This window comes from Myxocyprinus asiaticus, chromosome 14, assembly GCF_019703515.2.
Source record: "Myxocyprinus asiaticus isolate MX2 ecotype Aquarium Trade chromosome 14, UBuf_Myxa_2, whole genome shotgun sequence".
Lineage (NCBI taxonomy): Eukaryota > Metazoa > Chordata > Actinopteri > Cypriniformes > Catostomidae > Myxocyprinus > Myxocyprinus asiaticus.
Genome location: NC_059357.1, coordinates 16,032,438 through 16,045,067, shown reverse-complemented (window position 1 = coordinate 16,045,067; position 12,630 = coordinate 16,032,438).

Here is a 12,630-nt window from a genome sequence, read left to right as displayed (position 1 = left end):
GTTTTAAGAATGTTTGAATGTAAACGTGAAGCCGGCTGCTCATACAAAGGAGCCCTAAAATACCAACATGAGCATTGCATGCTCTGTTTGAAGCAGATGACAGTGAGCAGAGCACTAATTCACTATGTAACGAAAAGCACATACAGACTACATATTTATTTAATGAAATAGCAGCCTTTTGTGGTTCAATAATCATTTAATAATCATAATGTGCTTTTCCGAAGGTGAGAACCATCAAAAACACACAGAACCGGAAAGGGCTTCACTCCAAAAATAAAAGCTTCTGCCAAAATAAAAGCTCCATTAAATGGAAAAAAGTAAAACAGAAATATATCACTACTGTATATAATTTTGCAATATTCACTGTAATACTACTATTACTTATTATAATAATAATAATAATAATTTTATACTGTATTTAAGCAATATCTAACATCTGTGATGCTCTGTTCTGCAGCATTTTATTTGACAAAAATAATTGCAATGTTATACTTTAGATTGTGCCGTGAGGTTCTGTATAAAAGCACTTTTTTCATGTTTAATTTGATTATAAATTTTAAAGAATTCATTGATTTATACTCCATTTTGATGATAAAATAAAAAAAATGAAAATAGGGTATCAGTTGACAGCATTTGTGGCATAATGTTGATTACCACCAAAAAAAAAAAAAAAAATTGACTCGTCCCGTCCATTTCTTTAAAAAAAAAAAAGCAAAAATTGAGGTTACAGTAAGGCACTTACAATGGAAGTGAATGGGGCCCATTTTTAGAGGGGTTAAATGCAGAAATATGAAGCTAATAATTTTATAAAAGCACTTACATTTATTTCTTCTGGTTAAACTCATGCATTAATTGAGCTGTGAAGTTTTGAGGTTTTAAGATCAGGGTTTTAGTGTTCGTGGCGTTACATCGTCATGACAATGAAAAGTTGTCAAAAGTTGTAAAATTCTATGAAATTTGCACTGAAAAGTTTAGTAAGCAATTTTACACATATTGTTTATGTCTTGTGGCTATACTTGGCTAACAGTGAGTATTTTAACATTTACGGATTGGCCCCATTCACTTCCATTGTTAGTGCCTCATCAGCTGAGGAAGTGTTAAATACACGTAGCACCTCTGGCTTTAAGACCATGCGCAAAACGGCAAGGTCATTGTGGTCCGATTAACGTGCTGAATGAAGCCAAGCAACAATGTCATTATCTTGGTCTGTTAGTCCGACTTTACAAAAATCGAGTTCAGTCGGACTAAAGCAGAGGTGCCCAAACTTTTTCCTATGAAGGGCCAAAAATAAAACTTGATTGAGGGCAGTGGGCCAAAAGTAAACACTGCATATATCAAAAACTGTATTATTTTAAAATTAAATATGAATACTGCAAAACACACAGAACTCTAAAATTAAAATCATCAAGTGTCCTCTACTTGCACAATGCACATAATTGATTTCAATATAATTTTTATGTATGTTGTGTCTCTTTCTCATTTGTGAGTCACTTTGGATAAAATGTCTGCTAAACGACTAAATGTAAGCGTCTCTTAAAACAGGGTTACTGTCTCTTTAAGAACATCGAATCTCCTCACATTGAACACACGGTAGTTCTGTGCAGTTTTGCGGAGTTTGGGAGAGATGATGTGATACAATGGCATGACATAATACTATCAAGTAGGATATTGTTTTGTTTTGTTTTATGACAAAGAAGGTATTAACCCTTTTAACTGTTACTTCTTATTATAGACCTAGGCAACACTTTGTCCTGGATTTCTCTCAGTATTACTATATATTGGGACTGCCAAATGTAATAGGATTATTTAATTAAACAATGCTGTAAAATGTTTTTGCATAGTTAATGCGTTTATCCTACTTTTATTTGGCATTAAAACTGTTTTCCTGTTGTGATATCAAAAACTTGAATTGTACTTTTGCTTCTTTTCTTAAGAGAGGATGATTATGGCTCAAAGCATTACATTATGAAAGGAAATAAAAGCTACGAAGCACATTTCTGCAAATTAAATAATTAAGAGGCCTAATAATTTCGTTGACTCCAAAATATGATAATGATTAAAAACCTGCCGAAATATGGCATTGTATCTTATGGTTATTACTAAACTTGCAGCTATCTGTTTTTAGGCAGATAGTTCCAAATAAACGAGATATCCTCATGTTTGACAAACTAATTACAGTGTGACTTTGGAGCTGGCCAATCATAGTGAAGATTTTGGGGTGGCACCTGGGATGGCCAATGGAGCGAACTTTCAGACAGTAGTATTTAAAGGTCATTGAAGTACTCATATACATTTTGAAAAATGTAATTACATTGCAGTTTTTGAAATGCAAAAATAAAACAAAAAATTTTAAAACAAAAATATTAATTAAAAACGAAGAGCTGCATTTGTTTCTATTTTTTTCCCCTCTTGTGGCAAGGCGGGCCAAATCAAAGGTCATCACGGGCCAACTTGGGCCCTAGTTTGGGCACCTCTGGACTAAAGCTTCAAATTATTGTTTTAGTCCGATGAATGTAAAAGTACTGACTGTGCTGACTCATAACTCTGTTACGTTACTGTAGTGAGGCTAAAATGAATATTAACAAATTAAGTTATTTCATTGTTATGAGTGGATTAATTTGTCGGTTACTTAAATGTTGGTGTGTTTTGTCAATTGTAATTATTTATTTAGGTAAATTTTTAATCAGCCAATCGACTCACAGACCACTTGGAAATTTTCATGGACCACATTTTGAGAGCCACTGATCTAGACCATGTAACATGTCTAAATCTTCTTGACAAGTTATGTCTCTGTAATTCTTAAGTGTTCAAAAGTTTGACTACCATAAAGTTAAACTCGCTAAATTGATTTTTCTCAGAAAGCAAGCACTGAAGCCTCTTTATTGTTTCCTCTTGGCTTGCCATGTCCAAGAAAATGTTATTCTCTGTCCTGCGCACAGTGGAGGCAGAAGACACAGGCACTTTGCATGACATATCATCAGTGTGTCCCTTACAAGCCAAAGCTTTTCCTTACGTCTCTCTCACAGCACTGATGTGTGCTAAGCTGGATGTGTCTCTTGACACCCTGTCATAGTGTATTTCGCTACATTCCCAGGCCTCCATTAGGTCCTGGTCATTTGAGTGCAGTTCAACACAGCACACTAATGCACCAGCTCTCAGGGGTGCAGTTCAGCTGAGAGAACATTGCTTTCAGCCTGCCATGTAAAAAACAGAAACAACAGAGTACACGCCACCACTTTACACTGCACACATCCCTCTGTGCAGGGAACACTTGCTAAATTTACTTGACCTGATACAAACAGCATATGGCTGTTTTGAGGTGCATCTGGAGCAGCTCTAGTTGTTAAGCCAAGAAGGGTCTAAATACACTGCTGTAGTAATGGCAACTTCTTTATCATGCTTTCTCAAAAGTTTGTATGATTGAGTGTGATCTGTATCATCTTACTCTGATCAAGCTTAAATAACTGCTTTATGCACATGCGTGGACGTTGTTTTTTGGCTTCGCTATACACAACACATACTTTAAATTCACTTAAACTGACTGATCTCAGTTCAGGAGACTCTGTGCTGTCAGTAAAGGGTTAAACTTTCAACGTACGGAGATATGTGACAAAAGTCAAGTCATTTTTAATTGTATAGCGCTTTTCACAACACACATCGTTTCAAAGTAGCTTTACAGAAAATCATGCTTTAGCAGAAAATTAAACTGTAATGTCTATAAAGTCTTAGAGTCATCATTGTGTAGTTTGATTAAATATGATTGTAAATTTAGTATAAAAATAAATAATTATATAATAATTGTATTTAGAACCCCTGTGAGCAAGCTGAAGGTGACTGTGGCAAGGAACACAAAACTCCATAAGATGTTGGTTAATGGAGAAAAATAACCTTGGGAGAAACCAAGCTCACTGTGGGGGCTAGTTCCCCTCTGGCTAAACAGCATGAATATAATGCCAATATTAGTTATTTGTGTGCAGTGCAAGTCATGGTTTAAAATTTTGTAAACTAAGTAAGTGTTAAGAGCCAGATGGTGCACATGGTGAGTGTCACAGCAGAGTGTGGCTGGCTGAGTTTGGATTTGCATACTACCATACTACTCAAAGACACATATGGCAGAAGTACTAAAAGTAGTATGAATAGTATGCATTTTGAACTCAGCCACTGTGTTCGGAATTGCATTCTACCCAAACTACGTACTCGTACTAATTCTGCCATATCTGTCTATGGCAGAAATAGTAAAAATAGTATGGTCGTATGGTCATATGCAATTCTGAACTCAGCGTTTGTCTTTGGAAAAAATTGCAACAAACTAAATCTGGTAAGAAACCTAATTAAGTTTTTACATTGAAACCTGTTTGAGTCAAAAGATTAAAGTCTCTAGTTTCATCCGATATGCCATTTTTAAAATTTGAGCGATTCATTGCGCAACACCACGCTGCTAAACACAATGTACACTAATGTTTCCTTCAGCACATTTTTTGCTTAGAAATTCTATATTTACTCTGCATTATCAGACTGAGAATCAATGTATTCATCTAAAGGTGAAAAATTGTGCTTTCAGATGCTTTATATGGAGTTAGGATGAAAATAAAGTGCATTTCGAACTGTTCAGAGACCAGTGCAGAGAGACAGCACACTGGACGTTAAGTCATTCACTAAATAGGGAGCAAAGGAGCATCATATAGCTTTCTATGCAGCTAAGTGCATTCAATCCTAAAATCCAACCAAAAGTTCAGTTTCAGGCTGCAGATGATGTTTGGACCATTCAACATGTTTGGCAGATATGGGACAATGGTAATCAGTACACAGATTCAGAATTTATAATGTATAATTTTATTTTAACATGGTTGGCACGATTGGATGATGCTGGCCATTATTTCCAACACTCCTGGAAGCATAATAAACAATTTGATTAAAAAAAAAAAAATAAAAGGAAAAAAACTTTCTATAGCTTGATATTGTTTTAAATTTCATAACTTAGTCCTGCTGTCCACACATGTTGCCATCAATTTTTAGTAAAACTAAATGCTCTAGAATTTTTTATTATTATTTATTTTCTTTTTTTTTTTTGCATGTTTATTAGGTGCTACAAGTTACAATTAAAAATGGAAAATGCACACAGCAGTCACTCTCCGGTCTCAGAAGTTTAATAACAAATTCGCTCTGAACAGCTTGTCTTGTTCACTGATTTTTTGCCTTGCAAACTTCAAAACCTGCCAAATAACAGTAACACGGAAGGCAGTTTAGGACCTTGTCACTATAAGCAGTATTTCAAATTTGGAAAAAGATGTTTCAATCAAGACAATGTTATTGCATAGACATTCTGTTGCTTTGAAGTACTGACATCTCTGATCACTGAGTAGCCTGCTGACTTTGAAGTGAAGTTCAGAGGCTCTACCACAGTGAAATCCACAATCAAGATGCAAGAGCTGCTTCTAAATGAGAGACTATTAAGGAGAACAGGCTTTTGGTTAAATCTCTTTTCAAACACATCTGAACATGTTTAGCTTCATTTACTCCAATGCAGGTGTAGGAGTGCACAGGCACTGAAAGAGCTGGAAGAGGAATCAGGCTCACTTCATTCCGGGACCAACAGGAAGTCAGGGCAACCCTATAATTCCCTTAACCGAGTCAACACTTAAGGGAAGGACAATGAGGCTCTTTCCATCTCAACCAAAAATCCAGAGAAGATACCGAGAGTTTATCCACCCCAGTAGAGACGTGGCACTCCATGTTCAGTGTCTCCATGGCTTGGTCCCATTTCAGGATTTTGGATGAATTTGAAAGTCTCAGCTCTAGGATATGATTCCACAATCCCAAAGAATATCATCATAGAGCCAACAGGCAGTGGATCTCAGCTCTGGCTGTGTGCTCTGTAGAAGTGTGTGAATAGAGAGATAAAAGACATCGAGGAGATAGAGGCCGAGCAAACTCCCAGCAGAGCCTTGGAACAACAGTATCTACGTGACAAAGAATGCAAATAAGGTTGACCAGCCATGCACAAACTCAAATCCCACAGCAGAATACCTGTCAGAGTGGAGCGTTCACTTGGCACACAAACAAAGTACGAGATGAGGGGGGTGGGGGTGAGGGATAGCCCTGTTTATTTAACAATTTATCAACATAGCAAATGTGACATCACACGGCAGCATCAATTAGAGTAATTTTTTTGGTAGATTTTACTCTTTCACAGTAAGAGTAAAGCTTTCACAGTTTTGTCCCAGACCCAGACTTTCAATATGAAAATATGAAAATCCATTATACAAATACAAATTATTGTTTAAAACTAATGGTTTATAAACAAACCATTTCAATATTTATTGTATGAAAATTATTCCTATACATTTTTTTAAAATTATGACCCACAGTTGTGACATTATTTCGACCACACCAAACAATTTTGCCCCCCAATTTTTTTTTCTTTTCGAACGTTAGTGTACTTAACCAAGTCACCAAAAGTGTCAGTGAAGACAATGCTTGACGTGAAATATGAAGTGATGTTTAAAATAAAACAAAGAAAAATCAAGGTAAATATCCCTTCGAATTTGAATATTGTTTTTTTCAAATCAAGCTGTAATTTAGCAAAATTGTGCAATAAGTGTGAATGTTATTTAGATATTTTAATTAAATTATAGAAAATCTGAATTAATTGTGTAGATACATTTAAAGGAGTTAGCCATTTAATATGCCATTAAAAACATTAAATATGCCATTCCCATCACCGTCATTTTCACCATAGTATTCTATTAAACAATACGGAATCTGAAATGTAGTGGGAATTTGCATAACTTTAAGAAAAAAACTTTCTCGGACTAACTAACAAAAGGTTTAGGGGTAAGGTTAGGGTTTAGGTTAAGGGTTGGGTTAGGTTTAGGAAGGGGGTAAGGTTAAGAGTGTAACTACAGATGTAATTAAATAAAGGAATTTAAACCCAAGTACAATGCAGCAATAAGTACATTGTATCAAATGCTTAAGTGCATAATAGTTAAAGACATATAATATAAAGTGGGTCCGAAACACCCATATATAACGTATAGTGTAAACATTAATATAATTAGTTATTCTTAAATTTTGTAATAAATTGCATTTAGCAGAACTTTTTATCCAAAGTGCACTCAAGATATACTTTTTACCAATATGTGTTCCCTTGTACTTGAACCCAGGAACTTGACGTTGCTAGTGCCATGCTCTAGTTGAGATGCAAGAATACATTAATTGAATACTAAGAATACTGCGATCTTTAATATGAAAATAAATATGATGTGGTTATAATATGTACTGTGTGGGTCTGTTCCAAAACTTAGTAAAATAGTCCATTTTCTATTATATTAAAAAATAATTATCAATACTTTTCAGTATAGCATGTATTATAAGTATATTATAATCCAAATATCTCTCGATTCGTCCGCCATCTTGGATTTATGTTCCACCGAGCTCATCACGGTGCATTCTGGGATCGCCTACCTGGGGCAAGGATACAAATGGTGCTACCTTATAATTTGTCCAAAAAGAGGTATCTTATGAAGCAGCATAATTAAGATACCTACCTTTTGGAACAGCCTTCATGTAGGGAGCATGCCTATGATGTCTTAAAATGCTGCCTCTGAAGGAAGCTCACTAGGTTTTGGAACAGTCCCTATATGTCTTCTTAATTGTTATTTCAGCCATGGTCACAATAATGAGAAACTCTGAAACCCTCAAATCACTTTCACAAGCATTTATTTTAGCCAAACACAATGTAATACTTTGTTGTGTTGGTGGGTAAAAGTTTCCTCTGCGCTTTGTATGAAGTGACGTATCTACACGTTCGCAGTGCCCACTGGACTGAACAAATGCGCTCAATTTGGAATCTCACTTAAGATGGCAGAATACCCAGTGGAGTCCACTTTGCAGGTCACTATTAGCTGGAACATACCCAAGTATTAAGCCAGCAAACAGTGCAGATATATACCAGAAACATCAATAAGAAAAGCAGCTTGTTCCGTGAGGTAAATTGCAGCTAAGTCTCGCCATTTCGTCAGAGAGTGGCACCAGTTTCTAAATGACGTGTTGGTATTTTTGGGTGCCTGCTTGAAGTTAAACTGCGACTTTCGAACTGAAAGAGGGGAAATGCTCATTACTGTAGGAAAACAGGAAAAGCTCTGCTTTTTCTCACCTGAGCCCTAAAGCATTTCCCCATGGAGTCACAAAGCCTGCAGCCAAACATCTCTTAGCGCATTAAAATGTGCTTTCCACATATATGTTTTCTTGTGTAAATCCTTGTAAAATGCAAAGTGCCCTACTTTATGCAAGATGTAAACTTCTGGTAAAATATGGAAATGCTACATGCTGTGATTAGAGACTGACCTACATTGTTATTTCACAACCAATACAGATACAGCTTATTTTCGTGTAAAAGATTAAAGATTATTTTATGATTATTTAAAGATTATTATATGTTGTAAAATAATGTGGAACTGGTTTTAAATTTTTTAGAAGTTTTATTTCTTTTCTTTTTTTTTTAAATAAATAAATAAATAAATAATTATAAGAATACAACAATAAATCATTGCATGCAGAATACATATTTTAATAATACTAGCTGTTATATTATTTATGCCATTGTATTTAAGTTGTTTTGCAATCTTTATGGATTAAAATGTCATTTCATCTTTGTTTTTGGCTATATCTGACTGTTAAGCTGAAAATTTTACATGTTGCTCACTTAAGAAGGAATAGATATTACAAGAAAAGTTGAGTATTTTATGTAAACATTAGAGCTATATTTAATATATTACTTTATTTGAATGCCATTGTTCCTGTAGAATGGACAGCGTTGTAGTGCTGTTTTTTGACACTATTCTTTATAAACCCAATAAATGGTTTCATTTTTAGACTCAATATTAAAGAACCGATCACGTAGAAAAGTAATATATCGACAATATTGTCGATATCCATACTTTTCAATATTGTCGATATTCATACTTTTCTAAGTAACCATATATCATTTGAACCAATATATTTACCTATGGGTCAAATGGATTATCAATTTATCTCTAGCTATGATAATCAGACATGAAGACAGCAGAACTTTCTTGCCACATGCCATTTTATGGGTCTTATAAATTTCAAATATGTAACACACAGATATTGTGAGCCACTACTGGTGAGACAAATCACACATATAGCACACAACTATGTCCCTCTCTCTCTCTGGTGTGATATCTCTTGTCAAATGCAGTCAGCAGCATAGTAATTTTTATAGCAAACACCAGTGGCTGGTAGAACAGAGTCATAAATCATGACCCAAATGTGAGCGACACCTCAGTCTCTTGCAATCTGAAATGTAATGACACTAGATTTTTACTAAACGGTGGCAATGCTCATTTGGTAAGTACAGATCCATCAGTTGAGTCAATGAGAAGCATTCATAACTTATGGCCCTTAATTCAGCCACTTAAGGATTTACTAGGCAACACTTGATTCATCAGTTCAAGCTGATGCAAGTTTTGGTCCATGGTATATATTGCCTTTCAAGCTGCAGCTGGTTGACAGAAAATGTCTTTGAAGTTTTGCATGCTGTCCTGTTTATTTCTGACCAGCCTTTGAACTCATAAAGCCTCAATATATTCTCTCACTCTCACTGTAAGAAGCAGCATCGTTGAGCCAAGTCTCTTTAAATGGCAGGAGATGAATGAGGGGTGGGATTGGTTCCCTGCTCCTACGATTATGTAGCAGGATTTATTAGCCTTTATCTATGTGCTTGTAATTAACCCTCCTTGTAGCAGTTTGCAGCCCCAATTCTGTATAACTAGTCCTAGCAAATGTTCCAATTCCTCTCAGTCAACCCTGTGTGCCCGCAGTCATTATTCAGAGGGACTCACAGAATTAGTGTGGTGCCCCTGGGGCTCGTACAGAACCTGGATTCACTCCATCATCAGCCTCTGAGACAGACGGTATGTCATCTTTACGTACAGACATCTGCCTGCTCCACAGTTACTCCAAACTGCAGGGAGATGCAAACAAGGACATCCACTGGCACAATTAGGATGGTGCTTAAATCCATATTGGTATAGGAGACCATTTCAGCCTGTGTGTACTGAATAAAAGTGCCTGGATCCAGATTAGCATTGTGGTCAACACCACCTAGGCTGGAAGTACAGGTCAAATTGATTGAGTCCAAAAGAAAGCCAATAAAGCACAATAGTGCTCATCCAAACCAACCAGATCATGAAACTTTCGTAAATATATGAGCAAATTGGGAGTAATTTACACGAAAAGTGGACCTTCCTGAAAACTTTCCTCCGGATTCACAAACGCTACGCACACCCCAGATTTGTTAGTAAAACATGTGTATGTTAGTAAATTCCATACACTCGAAAATAGTGTTTAAGTTCTGTGGTCGTCAACCAGGTCTTTTGATCCATTCCCTACCCTGAGATGGCCTCCTGGGTCTCCTGGCCGTCTGCCTGATCTGCTCTGGTCCCCTTGGTCTCATGGCCATCCACCTGATCTGCTCTGGTCTTCTGTGTTTCCTGGTCATCCACCTGATCTGCTCTGGTCTTCTGGGTCTCCTGACCATCTGCCTGATCTGCTCTGTTCTCCTGGGACTCCTGGCCATCCGCCTGACCTGCTCCGGTATCCCTGGTCTCATGGCCGTCCGCCTGGTCTGCTCTGGCTCCCTTGGTCTCCTGGCCATCCACCTGACCTGCTCTGGTATCCCTGGTCTCATGGCCATCCGCCTGGTCTGCTCTTGCTCCCTTGGTCTCCTGACCTTCTGCCTGATCTGCTCTGGTTTCCTTGGTTCCCTAGTCGTCTACCTGATCTGCCCTGGTTTCTTTGGACCCCAGCGTCACCTGCCTCCTCGCTTCGGAAGCCTCGGGGGGGGGGCTCTGTCATGAATCCCACCTTTGTTGTTCCTCCCGCTCACCACCAGAGGGCTCCATCACCTGGGGATTGACTTTAACTCTCTGGACTACATTTCCCATAATCCCCGTACCTGTCACTGATTACCTGCTCAGCTGTTTCTCATTTACTCAGCCATTTAAGTCTCACTCTCTATCATTGCGAAGTCTTGTTTTGCCCTGCTGACATTTCTAAGCATTCTCTGAGTTTTTTAATTATCTGTGTATTATCCTGGACTGTTTACCCATTTTGACCCGTTGCTGCCTGCCTACTACTACTGCCTTGTTTACCTGGAAATAACCTGTGATTGTCTGCCAACTGCCCTGACCTCTTGCCTGTTTAGGTGCCCTTGCTGTGTCTCGGTAAGTTAACTAGTTTGTGAAATACATATTGGAAAGTTAATAAACAATGACCCCATCATTTTCCCTTTTCAATATAACTAATATAACATTAACCTTGTCCCTGACAACCATGTCACTCATGTCTGTTTGCTGTTAGCCAGCTATAGTTTGTCAGTACAGTCAGTAATGTAGCAGATTGAAAGGTAAACATCAGAGCATCTTTTTGCAGCTCAGCAGACAATGGTGCGGTGGTGGATTGTGTGTGGTGAGTGTTGATTTCACGCTTAACTGTTACTTAGTTGGTGAGACACAATGCTGGAAAGTAAATAAAGTCCATCTTTTGCTCTCCGTCGCAACAAGCTTATAGCTAACTAGCTAACCACATAGCTACTTTCATACCTTGTCAGCGAGTAAACATTTATTCACCAAACTGTTTTGTTCAGGATTCACAGTTTGGTACCCCTTCAACCGAACAATTCCAGTCGTTGCATTTATAAAATGTAATATTTAAAAGTCTGGTTTTCCAGACATTAAAATAGGATACGTAATAAAAGTAGATTTAATAAATAGTATAATTGCCCTGTGTAAATAATAAAATAAATGAGGTGTGATAAATACTAATACAACAGGCTGAAAAAAAATAGACATATTCATTTTAATATCCTATATATATCTATATCTATATCTATATCTATATCTATATATATATATATATATATATATATATATATTGAATGTGTTGAAACTTGACACCGGGCGATGCACCCTAAAAACTGCACCTTTAGATCGGTTTCATGCTGAAGAGCCGCTTAAAAGTACATTTGTTTTTTCCTCTCTTGTAAATGTAAACGAGTGTAAATGCCAACACCATCATATATGTCGAAAGGACTGATGCCTGTCAACCAAACATGAGCTCATTGATGTCATTAAGTGAGTCTGCTTTTTTATTCCATCAGTTACTCCTGGTCAGAGGCTGCCATATATATTTAATTTATTCGTCGGGTTACGTCCTACCTAAGTTTGATGGTGCAACGGTCAAATATTTAGTAGAGCGTAAATTGTGACTTAGTGCCCATTTACGCCACAACTAGGCTAAGTTGTATCGAACGTATAGCTGGTGCAACCGGCCCCTGATGTTTATTTAACTATTTATTTTATTTTATTTATTATTTATTTAAGTGGTCAGCAATTGACTTATACTAACAGTACTGATGTTTATTAAGCTATTTATTGTATTTTTATTTATTCTTTATTTTCTCAGTGTTCAATTCTAGAATTTGTTGACAATGTATAATAATAATATCAAACGTTCTTTGATAAAAAATATTTGTTTAAGAAAGCAGCCTTCTGAGTACCTTTGCATAGTCATATCGGTGCAAAATCGGTGAACAATCCACATACAAAA